The 19,049-nt window shown below is 45.1% G+C and overlaps 1 protein-coding gene and 1 long non-coding RNA gene across 6 annotated transcripts in view; one reads left to right on the top strand and one right to left on the bottom strand.

Annotated features, from left to right (window-relative positions):
- The window catches only part of LOC128331564 (uncharacterized), a 136,975-nt gene extending 123,870 nt beyond the window's left edge, over positions 1 to 13,105 (top strand). The window contains exon 3 of the long non-coding RNA XR_008310350.1: positions 12,951 to 13,105. This is a non-coding gene — a long non-coding RNA (uncharacterized LOC128331564). The remainder of the gene's footprint in view (positions 1 to 12,950) is intronic.
- The window catches only part of PDE1C (phosphodiesterase 1C), a 427,197-nt gene that overhangs the window by 163,152 nt on the left and 244,996 nt on the right, over positions 1 to 19,049 (bottom strand). The gene's annotated exons all lie outside the window — the stretch shown is intronic.

Genomic DNA, 19,049 nt, shown 5'->3' with positions numbered 1-19,049 from the left:
AGGGCAAAACTGACACTGAGGCAAACTGGGCCTATATACACTATCTGGCTTTTGCAAGCATTCTTTACAAGGACTCAAAGAAACTAGATGTGGTTTTGAGGCAAGCAGGATGGTGTTCACTTAGTCCTTGAGGGGCTTTTTTGAGTATTTAGCTGAACCTCACCCTCCATTGTTCTTACCTTCTCCAAACAAAAAAAAAATTACACTACGGGATGTGGGAGGAGGAGGTGGCTGGAGTGGGGACAACCACAGATATGCCAAGTGTCTTTTTGGCAATAAATCCTGGAATTTGTAGCCATCCCAAGAACCTTGGCGGGGGGGATGTTCCATAGATCTATGGGAGCCCCTTCTGCCTTCTCTATCACCACCTCTCTCTTCTACAACAGGGTGTTCTGTTTTGGTTTTTTGACTTGAGAAGGGGGATGGGGAGCTTGGAGCAGGGGTACAAGCAGAATTAAGTGGGGTCTGCTTGAGGTGGACTGTGCCATCTTGACTCTATTCACTTAAGTTCAAGCAGCAGTAGTGTCTGCAAAGTCAAGCATCACTACATCAGATCCTAAACTATTGTTCTTTCAGTCTCAACCTACCTTTCCATTGGAAGGATGATGATAATAATAGTAATAATACTGATCCTACCTTACAGGTTGTTGCAGGATTACAATAAGTAAATGTATGTGAACCACTTTGAACACCTTTAAGATCGATATAGTCACTGAAGCTATTCACATGATCATGCGGGCAGGCATGGGGGGGTCCAATTTACCTTCCTCCCAGACGACCAACAAATGCTACCTGCTCCAAGCAGCATGGATCTCCAGATAACCCACAATGCACCACATGACAAGCATGGTGCATTGTTGGATACCCCTGTGAGACAGGCGCCCCTGTGAGACAGGCACCCATCTTTTTGTGAGCTCAAGCACACACTATCCCAGCGCCATGGTTAAAGGCACACTCGCGCCCTTAATCTCGGCTAAAAGCCAGGTTTCAAAGTGGGGCTAGGTGGGCGGGCAACACCAGGAGCCACAGGGATCCCAGCACTGCATACGAGCAGCCTAACTCAGATTGGGCTGCCCTAGCCTGGATTAGGCTGCTCGTGAGAAGAGCATGACAATGTATTTTATTTATGCTGTACATATTGAGGTCGTGCAAATGACCATACTCACCGGTGGGAGGGAGGGCTGGTGGGGAGGCAGGCTCCTACCTGCCTCCCCGCACAGGATCACCCACCGCAGTTCACTCTGCCCCACAGCGGCACACAAGCAGCACTGTGGCAAGTGGCAGAGCAGGGAGCTGGACGAGAAAGTCCTCCAGCATCCCTCAATACACCACACCAGGAGCACAGTGCATTGAGGAACTGGCAACCACACAACACTGGAATGTGAGAACTATCTGTTAGAGGCATCCCTTCTGGTTATAAAAACTAGATGCAATGCTCTTGCAGAAGGTAGTGAAATTGTAAAATGTATAAGCCTACTTCTGTTCCAAATATTGAGAATGATACCGTGCTAGGGCTGCTAACTCTGATGATCAAGCCATTAAACTCTCCAAGATTGCTTTCAAAAGTCACCTGAAGATTGATGCTGATTTTTGGACACTCCAGGCCAATCCTGGAAGATGGCAACCCTATGCAGTGGTGGTGAAATTCTGACAACAAAATGATGTTCCCAATATAACAAGACTGAACAGTTATATACTTGGGACTGAATTTGATGTGCTGATCATCCATTTCAGACTGTGTTTCAAGTTATACTGATAATGCAATCAAGAGAGAGAGACTCTCAACTTAAATGAAGCTGACATCCAGACAAAGTCACTCAGTAGTACGCAGGTGTTACTCTAAAGCAGGGATTCTCGACGTTGGGTCCCCAGATGTTATTGGACTTCAACTCCCATAATCCCCAACTAAAAGCCACTGGGGCTGGAGATTATGGGAGTTGAAGTCCAATAACATCTGGGGACCCAACATTGAGAATCCCTGCTCTAAAGGACTGCTCAATTTCAATAGGAGGAGTAATTTAGAAGGAGTAATTTAGTCTGGATGGCAGCCAATGGCTAAATTTAGCAGAGGAAGTCCCATTAAAATTATAAAAAGAAAAGTTAGGCATGCCTAACTGATCCTTTTCATTTCAATGCGACTTCCTTGAGTAAATTTAGTCATTATGTGTCTAGTCCTTTATTAAGGTAGCTTCACACAGAACTACTGTACATCATGCTATTTTCTCTGGGTCTCCTTTCCACACCACCAAAACCCCTTCTTCTGTCTCCTTCATACTATTCCTCTCCTGCTTCTTCCTCTGAATTATATACTTGTTGCAGCAGAATCGTTACCAGAAAGCTTCCCCTCCATTTAGGAATTTTAACATCCACCAAGAAACAAACGATTACAGAGACAAACCCAGATGGAAAGCCTCCATTTTAGATCCAGAGGTCTTGCTACCAACCCTGAGAAGGTACAGAATACGTCCAAGGTTCTAGCATTCTAACTGAATGAACCTAGGTTTCCATGTGGAGTAAACAAGGATCTCAGGACAAAAGGCAAGTCCTGGAAGACTGATCAGCCACACCCTAAAATGCAATCAGAGCAAGCCTAAAGACAGTTTGTTTGTTTTTGTTTGTTTATTAATATATTTATTGTTAAATTTATATACTGCCTTTCATTAAAATAATCACATAGAAAAAGTTAAAACAAGACTATTAAAACTACACAATTAAAATATGCTAAAATATAAAAACAGAGCTAATTAAAAAAAATTAAAATACATAGATAAAAATACCATACAATATACAAAGAAGCAGCAATGGAGACAATCACATAAAAGCCTGAGTAAAAATCCAAGTCTTCACATGTTTTCTAAAAGCCATGATGGAGACCAAGGAGCGAATAGCCACCGGGAGAGCATTCCAAAATCTGGGGGCAGCAACAGAGAAGGCCCTGTCCCACCTGCACGACAACTGAGCTTGCTTCATTGTTGGCACCCAGAGCAGAGCCCCCTCAGATGACCTCGTCAAGTGGGCAGCAACCCTTGGGAGCAGGCAGTCCCTCAGGTATTCTGGGCCCAAACCATTAAGGGCTTTAAAGGTCAAAACCAGAACCTTGAATTGGACTCGGAAACAAATTGGTAGCCAGCGCAGCTCTTTCAAAAGGGGAGTGATATGCGCCCACCGGGCAGCTCTGGCAACAAAGAATAGCTCAAGTGCCAAGACAACCTCAGAAAGGAACACCCAATCCTGATTGGATAGGTCACACACTTCCAAGGCATGCCTCCTTGCCAGGCTGTGGATGGCTGCCTCTTACTCCAGCAGGTGCTGAAGCAAGAGAAAGATGGAGTTTCTACCCAGTCAGAACATCCCGAGGGAACAGGTGTTTAGTTAGGCAGAGCTCAAGCTGCGTCTCCTTGAGCATATGCCTACCCTTTTCGCTCCAGTGGAAGAAAGCTGCTATCTTGTGGCACCTCTCCACAAGAGCAGCTGTGGCGGCAGCAGGTTGGCACCCAGGACCTGCAGTGAGGATGTCTGACCTGGCCACAGCCCCAGAAAAGCCAAGTGCATCCCGCACGACCAGATTCAGAGTGTGTGCCACACAAGAGATGGACACAAACCGGCCCTGCTCAGATGCCTTAGTTATTTTGGCAGCATTTTTGGTGACCTTGAACCCTCGATGAAGGTTTGGCTGCCTGGACAGCTATCTCCCACCTGGTGATCCATGTCCACTGACAGATCATCTGCCATACGGTCAGTGGTCAGCACCAGTGTGCTGTGAAGGACAGGAAAGCAGCATGCCTCCCTCTGGGACTGGCCCACTAATCTGCAGTAAAGTATACACTGGCGTCTGGAGCTGTTGCATGCAGCAGCCCTGACATGGCCTCCCCTGCACACATAGTACAAGGAAAGCACCACCCGCCTGCTGAAGGTGATGCATGAGTGGATGTAGCTGGAAGCAAGCAGTCAGAGTAGCCAGCAAAAATCTGGCATTCTCTACCAACTGGTCATCCAAACCTCGTCATCCAAAGCGATCATCTCAGTAACGGCCTGAGTGATGAGATGAGGCTCTGGGCAACCAGACCGCTTGCCCACCAACTGTACCCACTGTGCAGGCAACTTCCCCTGCTTGGGAACAGCAGCTGGTGCCTTGCCGCTAGTCAAGGAGACGCCAGGGCTATTGCTGCCAGTAGGAGCATGGACCCCTAGGAGATGACATCACAGGTGCTGCAGCATCCTCAATGTCACAAGACACTTGGGGTCCTTACCCCTTCTGACCTGCTTGCTGCATTGGATGCAGGCAGCATAGTGTGAGTAGCCACGGCAGAGATCAAAGTGATCCCACACCAGGCTCCTATCGATCCGGGACTATTCTGATGGTGGTGGTACTGGGGCTGCTTGTTCATTCTGTGGACTGCCACCACCACTGCCTTCCATCCAGGGCTGAGAAGGTCCAGGTAGTGGAAGTAGGAACATAGGAAGCTGCCATATACTGAGTCAGACCATTGGTCCATCTCCACTGTTGCCAAAAACTGAGAGGTATATTCATGTGAAATAGGGGCCATAACCCAGAATTTGGCTTTTAAAAAGCAAAATATGGCAACCCAGCGGCATCTACACAGACTGGCAGTGGCTTCTCCAAGGCTGCAGGCAGGAATCTCTCTCAGCCCTATCTTGGAGATGCCAGGGAGCAGGGGCGTATCTATGGTGGGGCAGGCAGGGCACGTGCTCCGGGCGCCACTTGAAGGGGGGGTGCCATTTTGTAAAATTAAAATAAAAAATGGCTGCCAAAAACAAAATGGCCACTGTGCATGCCCAAATGGCCTCTGTGAGGCCCTAGGTCATGCCAGGCCTTGCAGAGGCCATTTGAGAATGCATGGTGGCCATTTTGTTTTCAATGGCTTTTGTTGTTTTAAAAAAATTATTTTTAAAATTGACCACCGCACATGCTCAAATGGTACCTGTGAGGCCCTAGAGGCCAGCGGGGTGAGGGGGAACCTTTTCAAACCCCCCACAGACTTTAGGAAGCCCCCCAAAGGGGCTACAGGTTAAAAAAATTTAAAAAATTAATATAATATAAGACACTGTACACATATTCAGATTGGCACTATGTACAGAGAATAAGGGCTTGTGAATACTGAGCTGACGCTTATGAGCTAGGATTATATTCATTTGCTGTTACTTTGCTTCTTGTGATAAGTGAGTTAAATGTGATGTCTTGCTAATATGGCTATTAATGGTGAGTTTGTCTTTGAATCAGTGTGAAATCATTAATATTAAGGCCCACTGGGAGTTTCTTGCTCTCTTTCTCTCATTTTAACTGTCTTTCTGAAAGACTAGAATATATTCCAAGCAGTGACACAGTTTACTCTGCATATCCTTTAATTATTTTCAGAGTATCTGGGAAAAGTCAAATTCTCCATTGATTTTTAAAACTTATGTAATGGTGATGCTACAATGCATAGTAGAGAATTAGACAGGCACTTCTAGTTTTCCAAGTACACCTCCACATAGTATTTGGATATTTCATGAGCCCCAGCATACTGAAATTTGTAGTTTTCCAGCATTTTTTGGTCTGGCTAAGTCCACTGCTAAATAGTTTTTGAAATATTAAAAGATTAACAAGCCTGACTTGTATTTTTCAGCTGATATTATGGTAAAGGTATCTGAAAGATGGGTGTCAGATGCTTGGACAGGGGGCGCAATTTCAGTGCTTACCCTAGATGCTATTTTCCCTAGATACGCCTCTTCCAGGGAGGGAACTTGGAACCTAGATGCTCTTCCCAAAGTGGCTCCATCCCCTAAGGTGAATATCTTACAGTGCTCACACATGTAGCCTCCCATTCAAATGTGACCACGGTGGACCCTGCTTAGCTAAGGGGACAAGTCATGTTTGCTACCACAAGACCAGCTCTCCTCCCACTGCATGGGCAGTGATCTGCTCCTTCTCAGTCTCAGCCGGGAGGGGGGGTTCACTGCCAACGGGGATTAGGGAGAATGGGAAGAGCACTCTGGCTGGGCTGGTAGCCAATGACACCGTCTCTGCTGCCACAGGAAGAGCTTCTTCTGACAGAGGAGGACCCCCCCACCCATTTTACCTCAGCTGCCACAGGCGGCAATGCTGCAGGATCAGGCTCCTCAAGATAGGGAAGCCTGCACACAACTACATCAGTGGGGTCGACCTGAGGAGTAGGCCCCTCTTGCCATCGCCCACCACTACCATCAGCAGCATCAACCTTCCCTCTGCCTACCACTCTGCTTCCGGCTCTGCCTTGCAGCCTCCTGGATGTCTTCAGTGTTTTAAAAATTTTAAGCCCTAACTCTGATGGTGGGGTGGGGGAGAAGAAGCACCTTTAAGGGGCTGGGGCTGGGGGATGGTCTATTTATGTTTGGTGTGCCACATACAGCGCACTGTGTTGCACACACAGAAAGTAGAAAAAATTAAATATCCCCAAATAAAGAGGCAAGCTTTATTGGGGAAGACTTTTTGTTTTTTAAAGACAGGAACAACTGTGAGTAATAATGGGGAAGGGGAGGCAAAGGACAGGGGATTACTGTGGCCTCTCTAACCCAAGCCCACCCCTCCTGTCCTACCATACTGCCACTATGCACCTAATCCTTCCCTGAACTAGGAGTCTTTAAAGAAGTCTAACCTGTTACCTGACCAAAGCCCAGGGGGTGGGGCTCGCCTATCTGGCATCTTTGACTGGAGGCTTCCAGTGTCTTTGGCTGGAGTCTGCCAGATGTTGCTCTTGGAAGAACTCTTGGGCCAAGCAGACACCGGGACTCAATAGCTGGGGGGAGGACAGGTGGACACCAGTCAGGCACTGACTCACCCAAAAAATCAAATCAAAACCAAACCAAAATAAACCCTGGGTGGAAAGGGAATCAGAGAGCCTGGCACTGGCAGGATTGGCACCAGACAGAACACACCAAACTGCCTAATAATAAACAAATATAAAATGATACTAATACTAATAATATGAGACACACAGAAGCAAAGAGGTGAACTTTGGGGCTTCAAGAAAGAGAGAAAAATCAGCACAGCACTCCAGTTATTAAAGCCACTGGGGGCTGGCTACAAGCAAGAAGAAATCCAAAGGAAAAAATTCCAAGCAGCACCCGGTTAAAGCCACTGGGGATGGTACAATTAAAAAACAACAATGGGGGGGGGGATAAAAGCAGTTGTTGGCACTGCAAATTAAAAGAAGGGAAACAATTAGGGACAGATAAGCCCAGAAGGCATCTCTATCTATCTCTCCACTCACTGGGCAAGGCAGGCAGACCCAGACCACTACCACCAGTCTCTGCTCTCAGTGCTGCTGCTGCTGCAGTCTCTCTCTGATCCTTCTCTCATGAAGCACCAGTGGCTTTCTGGCTCTCTGCCTCCAAGCAGCTCCTTATATACATTTTGAAAACCCTTCCTTTGGCCTCCCCCTCCCTCCCCCAGGCAACTGGGGCACAGTTGCCCATGACAACACTGGAGTTGAATGAAAACAAGTCAAACTGCCCAGAGAACTTGCATTTTGGGCCAGCGGTGTAACTATAATAGGGGAAGGGGAGACAGTTGTCTGGGGGCCCACTGCCTTCGGGGGACCCCAGAGGCAAGTCACATGACTGACTCCCCCAGCTGCGCACCCGCCCGGGTTTCCTTCAGTTGTATTAATCCTCCGAAATTGATGTGAGTGTTAAGACCTGGAGCTACCAGAACAGCATGTCTTTCTCTAGTATCATTAAATGACTTGCATCATCCACAATTTATAAAACCTTTTAAAAAATAATTTAGGATGATGTTCTATTGTGAGATAGATATATATATATATATATATATATATATATATATATATATATGCCACTATTCAGCCTCATTTAAGATTTCTTTACTTCATGAGCTGAGCTTCAGGGGGGGGTGCATTTTAAAATCTTGTCTCTGGGCCCACTCCAACCTTGCTACACCTCTGTTTTGGGCAGTATAGAAATATGCTAAATAAAATAAAAAATAAAAACAAGAAGCAAGGAGATCTCAAGCCAATCACAAGCCAGTGCCAGAAAACCAATAAGCAAGGGGAAATAGCCCTCCAAAATGGCACTTGCCACTCGAATCACTCAAATCGATTTGAGCTTGAATCAGGCCCTTTATTCTAGGGGTGATTTAATTTGAGTTCAAATCACTCAAATCACCCTGATTCAAGGTTGAATTGATTCAACTCGAATCCATTTGCACATCTCTAGGGGTGATATGTCATGGTGATATGTCAGTTATGAGTTGTATGAGTGAGTTATATGAGCTGTAGAATGGCTATCAGATCAAGAAGAAGAATATTATGTTCTGCTTTGCAGGCAGTGTGAAAGCATTGATAAAAGAAATACAAGTCACTGTTGTTTCTAATAATAAACCAATGATTATCAATTTATTTACACTTTATTTACAGGTATAGTTTTGAAATGGTTTGATTATCTTTTTATCATTTTAGAGTCCTGAGCACTTACCAGTTGAAGACTGTTGCTCCTGCCCCATCAGGTACCAGGATGTTTCCTCCTGAATATAAGATTTACTTATTGAAGTAGAACTACCTCAAAACATCACAGCTAATTCAGCAGAATGTCTGAATCCACCTTCACATCACCTCAAACACACTGTTTTTCATACAAGTCAATCCACATATTCAGATGCACTTCCTCAAGTAATCAAGTCATGTAGAGTATGTGTGAACTAACGGTAGGTAACTTGGGAATCATATGCAGAGGCGTATCTAGGGAAAATAGCGCCTAGGGCAAGCACTGAAATTGCACCCCCTGTCCAAGCATCTGACACCCATCTTTCAGATAACTTTACCATAATATCAGCTGAAAAATACAAGTCAGGCTTGTTAATCTTTTAATATTTCAAAAACTATTTAGCAGTGGACTTAGCCAGACCAAAAAATGCTGGAAAACTACAAATTTCAGTATCCTGGGGCTCATGAAATACCCAAATACTATGTGGAGGTGTACTTGGAAAACTAGAAGTGCCTATCTAATTCTCTACCATGCATTGTAGCATCACTATTACATAAGTTTTAAAAATCAATGGAGAATTTGACTTTTCCCAGATACTCTGAAAATAATTAAAGGATATGCAGAGTAAACTGTGTCACTGCTTGGAATATATTCTAGTCTTTCAGAAAGACAGTTAAAATGAGAGAAAGAGAGCAAGAAACTCCCAGTGGGCCTTAATATTAAGGATTTCACACTGATTCAAAGACAAACTCACCATTAATAGCCATATTAGCAAGACATCACATTTAACTCACTTATCACAAGAAGCAAAGTAAGAGCAAATGAATACAATCCTAGCTCATAAGCGTCAGCTCAGTATTCACAAGCCCTTATTCTCTGTACATAGTGCCAATCTGAATATGTGTACAGTGTCTTATATTATATTATTATTTTTTTAAAAAAGTTTAACCTGTAGCCCCTTTGGGGGGCTTCCTAAAGTCTGTGGGGGGGGTTGAAAAGGTTCCCCCTCACCCCGCTGGCCTCTAGGGCCTCACAGGTACCATTTGAGCATGTGCGGTGGCCAAATTTAAAAATAATTTTTTTAAAACAACAAAAGCCATTGAAAACAAAATGGCCACCGCGCATGCTCAAATGGCCTCTGCAAGGCCTGGCATGACCTAGGGCCTCACAGAGGCCATTTGGGCATGCACAGTGGCCATTTTGTTTTTGGCAGCCATTTTAAATTTTTTTTTTAATTTTACAAAATGGTGCCCCCCTTCAAGTGGCACCCGGGGCACGTGCCCTGCCTGCCCCACCATAGATATGCCCCTGATCATATGAATAAGCAAGAGAATGTATATAGCCATTGCACACATCCATTGTTATATCCAACCTCTTTACTGGTACTCATTAATAATGCTGGGTAAATAAAAACTATCACAAAAGATCAACAGCTCCTTTAGAAACATATATTTTCCCAAGCAATATGTATGCTCTGAGTGGTAAGTACATCTATCTACCTTGAAGAATACAACAAATGGTTTCTACACACCTGAATCAGAAGAGAAACAGATCTTGATCCCCCCCCCGCACATATAACCAGTGTTATGAAAAAGAACGTTTTATTACAACACAGTTATAAACTTAATCATGACAGATTAGTGAATCTAGATTTCTCCAGTAATTCACTTTAGAGAAGGTGAAAAATGTCACAAAGCACTCCATGATCCCAAACTACATAATAGTCTGGAAATTATAAAATGACTGAGCTCTGTAGTGTCATTCTCCATGGATAACATTGTTATTAAGATGGAGAATGTCAACCTAAACTTCAGTGTGAACAGGCTGGGATAAAATGCCTGGCTTGCCTGGGCATTGCACCCACCTAAAAGTTCATCTCCCCAGATGTGACTTAATCATGCAATAGCAGAAAAGCTCCTCTTTTAGCCCCTGAGCAGCTCACAGGATTAGATGTGCTTTATGTTTTTAACAAGTTGCTTTCCAGATTCTAAATGGCTCTAAGGATTAAATGTGTTTTATTTATTTTTAAAAAGAACACAAAGCATTTCCTACCATTGAATTGCATTTGACTTATAGGCAAGGACTTGTTCATGAGAAAATGGCTTAACTCAAGAGCAACACTGCTGCTTAAATCAAGACGTATGGTGAGACACTGGTTTTATTTTGAACACATTAGTTGATGAGCTTTTCCAGCCACCAAAGAGCACATTACTACTCAACTCTAAAAGATTCATAATATTTGAATTTCTTCTGCCTCCCTCCACCCCACAAGACTCTTCAGAAAATCTGCAGGGACTGGAGGAAGGGCTGCAAGAATAAAAGGTGCTAGACTTCACACATCTGCTAGGAAGAACAAAGAAAGAGTATACATCGATGTATCCACGGGTTCCTTGTCAAGGGCAACTTAATATTGGTTCTCTCTACAAAATGGAAAAGCCAGCAGGGCTGTTGCACATTCTTTTCAGCTTTAGTGTTCACTAAATTCCTCTGCAGATAAAGATATATATTTACTTTGCAAATAGCCACCTATTACCTTGAAAGGAAATCTACAAAATCCCTTTGACAGATAGTGGATAATACTGCATCCCCACCCCCGCCGCCAACGTTTCCCCAAAGCACCTTCTTCTAAATTAATTTTTTCTACATCCTCTGATGAAAAGCTGCTTTCTAAATAGCTTTCAATAGGGAAAAACCAGAAGCCATTATGACCATCTATTCCAATAATAACCATCCATTCAAAATGTACTTGGTACGCTTTGATATGCTGCTCTTGATCAATATTCCAAAATATCTCACCAGAAAATCCGCAGAAATGGAGCGGGGGGGGGGATGTTTTACATGTTTTATTGTCAACCGCACAGAGATGTAAGTTTTGGGCGGGCTAGAAATATGTCAAATAAATAAATAATCAATCCTGGGAATAAAGTACGCATTTGAAAGTGATAAACCATACTGAGCTTCAAACACAATTTTTTAAAAAGAAAAAAAGTCAGCCAGGAGCATGATGCATTGAGGGATTCTTCCTCAGCCGGGTGCTCTTGCCACCTGGCACTGTGTGTGCATGGGCTGCCTGCAGCCCACACACACACACACACACACACACACACACACACACACACACACACAGAGAGACAATACTGAAACTAGGGTTAAGGGCACGTTTGTGCCCTTCAACCCAGGATAAAGCCTGGGGTAAATTCCCAGGCTTGGGGCCGAGGCACTGCCAGGATTGGGCTTAATCCCCGAGCTTCATGCAGGCAGGCAAGCAAGAGGCTGGGCTGCCCAAACCTGGGCTTGGCTGCTCATGTGAACAGCTTCCTATGTAATAATTGGCACCCGACTTCGGTATACACGGGAAAAAATCAGCAACTAAATGATTAATATTCACGTATCCGCAGGCCAGAAATGACCTCGGAGGTCATTTCCGACTGCCATTTTGAACTCAGGAGCCTCAAAATGGCTCCTTTTGTAGAAAGAAAAAGATTAAAAACCACAATTTTCAGCCAACATTTTGCTATTGGGGGCATTGTTGTGCTGGTGAGGACTCACGGTTCACGGCAGGCCACAAGTTGTCTGGCCAACAGTGAGCCTATAACTATACACTCTAAGGTAGAAAAGGAGTAACCACCAAAAAGGCCTTCTTACATCATGTTTCCATAAGTTGCAGTTTCACTTAAGCATGCAATGGCATGGTCAAGTGACATGAAAATTCCACACATTCCACTGTACATCATTGGCAACGGGGGCAGAGAAATGCCCAGTCGGGATGTGCACGGAACCGGCTGGTCCGGTTTGGTTCGAGTCTCAACCAGACTCAAATATGACCATGCCAGTTCGGCCGGGCACTCCCTTGAACCCCCCTCCCCTGGTTCAGTCCAGTCCCGGGGGGGGGGGTCTGTGAGGTGGTGGTGGGGTCTGCGGAGGTTCCCCCTCCCCCCGCTGGCCTCCATTATCACTGCCTCCGGCCCATTTGGCTAGTTTTTCGGCCCATTCGGGCCTTCGGTGCGGCGGCCATTTCGGATGCCACCGCCCTGCGCAATTGGCCTCTGAGAGGCCTGGCATGACATATTATGTCACAGTTAAGTGAAACTATGTGTTAAGAAGGAAGAGGTCAACCCAGGGAGGCATGTTTTGACAATCACTCCATGTGTGCTGTAATATGTGATTTGCAGGGGCGTAACTACCATTAGGTAAGGGGAGGCGGCTGCCTGGGGGCCCCCACGCCTCGAGGGGCCCCCCAGAGGCAAGTCACATGTGAAGTGAGTGTGTGTGTATCAGCGAGGGGCCCATTTTAAGATTTTGTCTCTGGGCCCACTCCAGCCTCGTTACGCCCCTGGTGATTTGGCTTCAATACACTGCATAACCAAACCGAGGGTTCCAGATGGCAGATGTGAACAACTGTTTGTGTCAAGGCTGGAAACATATTTGAAATAGCTAGATTCCAATAACTTTTTTCTTTTTTTAAAAAGGCTCCTGGGCAACCAAGTGTCATGGATATTTCTAGAGCTTGCTGGTGTTGCCATCCTGCCAGAGTCTGCCCGGAATCTGGAAGCCCCAATGAGGGATCACACTGTGTCACACCATTCCTGCTTTGTACCAAGATGCCAAATATCTCATGACCTCTTCTCTTACTTCCTAATGCATAAAAAAGGTTGGAGCTGAATATGTAGGGAAATTGCATTGCGTTATAATGAACTGATTGTGTATAAACAAGATATAACAACATTGCTCCGCATTATAAAAAGCAATTCTGTACATCTCAAGGGTTCAAAGAATGTCGCATGCGAGGCTATTCACACGAGCATGCAAAACCAGGTTAAGGGAGCCAAGCCCAGTTGTGCACGCTCATGTGAACCACCGGATTGGGCCTGATCCCAATAGCTACATGGCAGCAAAACTGCCAATTTGGCCAATTTGAGATGATCCCTTTTCAAAAAGGGATCCAGGGAGGATACAGGAAATTACAGGCCAGTTAGTAGTGCAGTGGGGGAATGCTTGACTGACAAGCAGAAGGTTGCCAATTCTAATTCCCGCTGGTACTATATCGGGCAGAGAGCGAGTGCTCCCTTAATCTCTCTTTTTTTAAAATTCTGATTCTGCAGCGGCTGCTTGCAGCTGCAGCAGGCACATTCGGGGGGAGGATCTCCCAGCAATGCAATCCACACTTACATTATTGGGGCTCCTGGGGGCAGGGCAACATGCAGCGATGCATCCCAGCACCCTGACCCCAGGAGCGCCAGCAGGAGCCACAGGAGAGCTGGTGCTCATCCGGGCAGGCAATCCGCCCACCCAGGGACCCACGGAAGATTGTCTGTGGGGAAGGTAAATTAAAAAAAACCTTCCCCGCAGATAGCCCGCAAGCTCTTCTCACCGATCGTGAGAAGAGCTTCATTATCTTAGAAGCCTTACAAAAGTCCTGTAAAGAGTCCTCCAATCATTCCCAGCCACAGTGGCCAATAGAGAGGGATTATGGGATCTGTAGTCCAGCATCTGCAGGGGGACCAATGCTGTGCAGAACTGATCTAACCCAACAATATCTGGAAACTTCAATTTGAGAAAACCTGCTATAAAAGGTAAGGAAGTCATTAAGTCAAAGTCTAAGTTCATCTGGTGAGTGTAAGGATGAGGTAAGACCTGAAGAGTGATCTTTGTAACTCTCAGCTCACATTTTCAGCAATTATAGTGCACCAATTTCAAATTTTATAGTTAAAAACTGCACTTTCATTTCCAATGTGTTTACAACCTGAAGCCCATTGCAATACAAGTGGCCCATCCTTAAACAAAACAGTTTGCACTATTAAAGCACTATACATATTTGGAACTAACCCGCTCACCAGTAGGAAAGGGCAAGTTTGTCATTTAAATAGCCAAGAAATAACAAGGCCTCTAATGCACAATGAAAAAGATCAATGGGTTGTCAGCTAAAAGTTACAGGACAATCAACTATGTTTCTATAAACTGCTTGGTGAAAAGAAAGAGGGGTTTTCCTTAGCGTATACAAACTCAAGCTTGACACACTTCTCTACAGTAAAATATAAACTGGTGTTAGCCACCAGATGATACTTAAATGGGCTTTTCTGAAAATGGCTCTTCATCACTTCTAAGTGTGAAAATCAATCTCTGTATTACAATAGCAGATCATTTTGCAAATCACAAGCAATTACGTACAGGGATGATTTGTCAGACACACCAGTTTAATAGACCAATTTTCCCCTCACAGTTATAGCTATCAATCAAGAAATGGGCACAAACAGAATAGCAATAATAATCTAAGGAGTTGTTATATAGATATTTCTCCCTAAATACCAGCAATTTGTAACCACGTTGTTGGTTCTACCTGTGCCTCTACTGGTTTTGAGCTAATTACATATCTACGGAATCTGCACAATTTGGATTTGAAAGCCCACTATAACAACAAATTTGGGTCTAAACTACATGTTTCAGTAGCTTGACATTTGTCTAATCTGTTGAAAAGCAGGAAAATGTGCATTGTTGACTGGAATTCAGAATCTGCTCTTCCTCACGCTGAAACAAACAAATCCTGCCAATTTAAAACCTGATGAATTTCTTCAATACAAAACCATCAAATAAAAATCTACTAAAAATCTACTATAGTACTAAATTAAGTACTATCTGCTTAACATGATACAACTTTAGGTTTCGACGCTGAATACCAGATAGCAATCTGGGGATGCACTGAATATTAGGTATCAGTTGTGGAAATGGGCACCTTCAGGAGCATAGCTATAATGGAACTGGGCCACCAGTCTCCGGGGCCCATGTGCCCCCTTCGCCTCACATACATCGCTGTTCATTTGACAGTGAGAACAGGTGGCCCTGTTCTTGTGCTGGCATGCAATGTGGTCTAATGACATCAGATCATGCTAGTACAGAGTTGGGGCCAAGTGCAGTGGGACCAAGCTGGGTTGGAGCCAAGAGCGCATCCAATTACATATGCCATTATTCAATAAAAGGATAATATTTGAAGTTGAATCCTACAAATGTCCAACTGGTACTTCTCTTTTGCAAGCACATTAATTTAAAAATCTTTTACATATATTTTATTCCTCTATAAGTGCAATCTATGGGAAATTACTTTGCCCAATCAACAACAAGCTCAGCTACTACTAGCTGAACATATTTGATAAAAACCCAGATCTCATAGTTTCTCCTGTCTTAACCTGACAGTGAAACACTTTGTATAGCATACAAGTGTATTACTTTGCTTCTGCCAGAAAAGCAGGAATACCATGAATAAAAGAAAACAAATAAGACAGTCTCTACCTCTTCAGCCAATCCTTTTGCTAGCCAGCCAATAAATTTTCCCACCTCTTTTGCACTAATTTCAGTAATTCATCATCAGTTAAGTGCAGGAAAAGAAAATTATTGCAGGGGTGCAGCTATGTAATTTCGGAGCCTGGACCTAATGGGGCTATGGGGCCCCCTTGAAAAATATACATTGTCTTCTGTCTCCACCCCACCCCATGGCTTCATATACAGACACAGCATTCTTCAGCACACAAGATAAACAAAATTACACAGATAAGCAGCAGATGGAATGGGGCAATGGCTGTGAGTGAATGAGCAATCATTAAAAAAAATATTGGGGGAAAAAAGGGTTGAGGGGTTTTGTGTGGACATTTTGTACCTCTCAAACCAGCACCAGCAGCTTTGTAAGTCAAACAAGGCAGTCACTGAGTCACAGCACAACAGCACTATTTTTACGGCACACTCCACTGTCCGCTTTGTGACCATCCTTCCCGCGAATCCCATGCTGCCTGTCCGGCTGGCTCCTATGAGATGTGACGCCTACATGCACTTTGTGTGGCCTGGCCTGGTCACACTGTGCAGGCACCGCACGCTGCCTGCTATGGGAGACAGCAGGCTGGAGAGTGTCTTGGGATGCCCCGCCTCCCGAACCAGGAGGGAAAAGATCAAACGGGGTAGAAAAGAGAGAGAGAAATAAAAACACCATGTTGATTTTATGCCTGTTATTTATCCTCTCCAGTCTTTTGTGGCAGAAGCACAGTAACCATTCCCCCCCCCACCACCAGCCCAAGTAAGCCAGGTTCACTACCGCCACAGTGGCATTTTCCCCAAGCTCAGCTGCCTGCAGTAGAGGTGGTGCCATGAGCCCCTGGCGGCGCAGTGGTAAAACTGCCGCCCTGTAACCAGAAGGTTACAAGTTCGATCCTGACCAGGGGCTCAAGGTTGACTAAGCCTTCCATCCTTCCGAGGTTGGTAAAATGAGTACCCAGAATGTTGGGGGCAATATGCTAAATCATTGTAAACCGCTTAGAGAGCTCCGGCTATAAAGCGGTATATAAATGTAAGTGCTATTGCTATTGCTATATATGGGCGGGTGGCTGAGCCTTTTTTTTAAACTGTTTTTGTTCATGTTGGTGGTGGTGGGGACACACACAGAGAAAGGGAGCAAAGCAGCAGCAGGCGCACACGTGAGTGAGCCGAGCTGAGAAGCGGGCTGCTCGGCCAGTGTGTGCCGCTGCCCAGGACAGTGGGGTGGAGCCCGTCAGAGAGGGAGTGAGCAGAGAAGCTGGTGCACACGCATAAGCCAAGGGCGGGGCTGCTGAGCAGAGAGGCATGCTGCTTACCGCTCGGCCAGTATGCGCCCCACCAAGGGGCCTATCCAGGTGTTTGGCTCTGGGCGATCACCCTGGTTGCCCCACCCTAAGGACTGGCCTGAGGTTGGACTACTGTAACATGTTGCATGAGGTGGCCCTTGAAGATCATTCAGTAACTACAGCTATACAAAACACAGCAGCCAGGCTTTTGAATGGAGCTAGGCCACTGGACCATATAACATCAGTTTTGCTGCTGGTTTGCTGCTGGCTGCTGGCTTGTTTCCAGACTCAATTCAAGGTGTTGTTTAACACATTTAGAGCCCTAAATGGTTTGGGCCCAAAGTACCTGAATGATAGTCTCCCTCAATATGACCCCCCTGAAATCAGCTGAGAGATCCTCCTGAATGTTCCATTCCTTATGGAGTGCCCAGGGGTGTAGCTATAATTGAGTGGATGGGTTCAAAGAACCCAGGCCCCCAGCTCCCGAGGGCCCCCCAGTTCCATCTCTCCCTATTTTCTTCATTATCTCCCTCACTCCATGGGGCCTCTAGGAAGAGAGGTGAACATGGGCCCCCTCTCCCCTAGCTAACCCCCTGGGAGGGCCAGTTGGTGAGCAAATGGAAAAAGATCTTCCCATTAGGCTATGGAATTCTCTGCCCCAAGAGACCTGTCCTGCTTGCCCCCTTTGGTCCCTTATTACCAGCAGCTTTTAAAAACACATTGATTCAATGTGGCCTTTAATTTGCAATGATGGTCTGAACTCTATGGGTTGTATTACTGCACTGTTTTTCCAATTTGCCTCTCAATTTTTAATGTTGTTTTTGTATTTTAACCGCATACTGTTATTTGATCTGATGTTATGCCATCTTGAAGACAGCGAAGGCAGAATATACTGTAAATACTGTAAATATAGTATGTTGTATAGTTCAAGATGGTGCACATGGTTCTGCCCACCACCACAGACAGACAGACAGACAGACACTCTATCTGAGGTCACCCAATGAGATTTATGGCTGGATGAGGATTCTGAGTCTCCCTACTCTTAGTCTGGCACATGAACCACTACACCACACTGACTTTCATGTGGTACATCATCAAAGACCTGCCTCTCCGGGAGACTGTGCTCCATTCTTGGGGTGTGTGAAGAAATGTACATGCAAAGTGCTGGAGAGAGGGGGGCAAGAGTTGTGATAGCCACCACAAGTGGAGGAGGTTGGTGACCGTTGGAGTGTTAGTTAGGAGCTGGTAAGGTACTGAGCAAGACTGGGGGACAGAAAGCTCTTGCTCATACCTAAGATAGATAGATAGATAGATAGATAGATAGATAGATAGATAGATAGATAGATAGATAGATAGATAGAAAGAAAGAAAGAAGGTCAAGATACACTGTGTTGAGTCTAGCAGCTGACTTATTTGACAACTTTGTAGTGAAGTTTGTGTGTCCTGATTCACAGTGATCCTTATTTCCATTCTTTTGTAAATAATGAACTTGTTCTTATTTATTTTACACTTTAAGCTCTGTTTCTTTTTTGATGCACTGAACATATATGCCTATCCTGCGCTCGCGAGGCTATGTGTCCCAGAGGTTATTTATTGAGAGCAGAGCAATAGACAAGCAGAACGGTGGTACATATGCTGGTAACCTCCAGGCCGGACTTCTGCAAATGTGCTTTATGTGGGCTGCCTTTGTACGCAGTCTAGAAACTGCAGTTGGTACAGAATGCGGCAGCCAGGTTGGTCTCTGGCTCATCTCAGAGAGACCATATTACTCCCAAACAGCTTAGACCCTGGGTTTTTAAGAGAATGTCTTCATCACCTTGAGCCCCATCGCCCATTGAGATCTTCTGGAGAGGTACGTCTAAGGTTGCCACAGGCTTGTCTGGTGGCTACTTGGGGACGGTCCTTTTCCGTTGCTACCCCAGGGCTTTGGAATGTGCTCCCTGTTGAGATAAAAGTCTCCCCATCTCTGTCAACGTTTTAAAAGGC

Source organism: Hemicordylus capensis, chromosome 6 (assembly GCF_027244095.1).
Source record: "Hemicordylus capensis ecotype Gifberg chromosome 6, rHemCap1.1.pri, whole genome shotgun sequence".
Taxonomy (NCBI): domain Eukaryota; kingdom Metazoa; phylum Chordata; class Lepidosauria; order Squamata; family Cordylidae; genus Hemicordylus; species Hemicordylus capensis.
The sequence above is the reverse complement of the archived record's forward strand: the minus strand, read 5'-3'. Positions and strand labels throughout refer to the sequence as shown.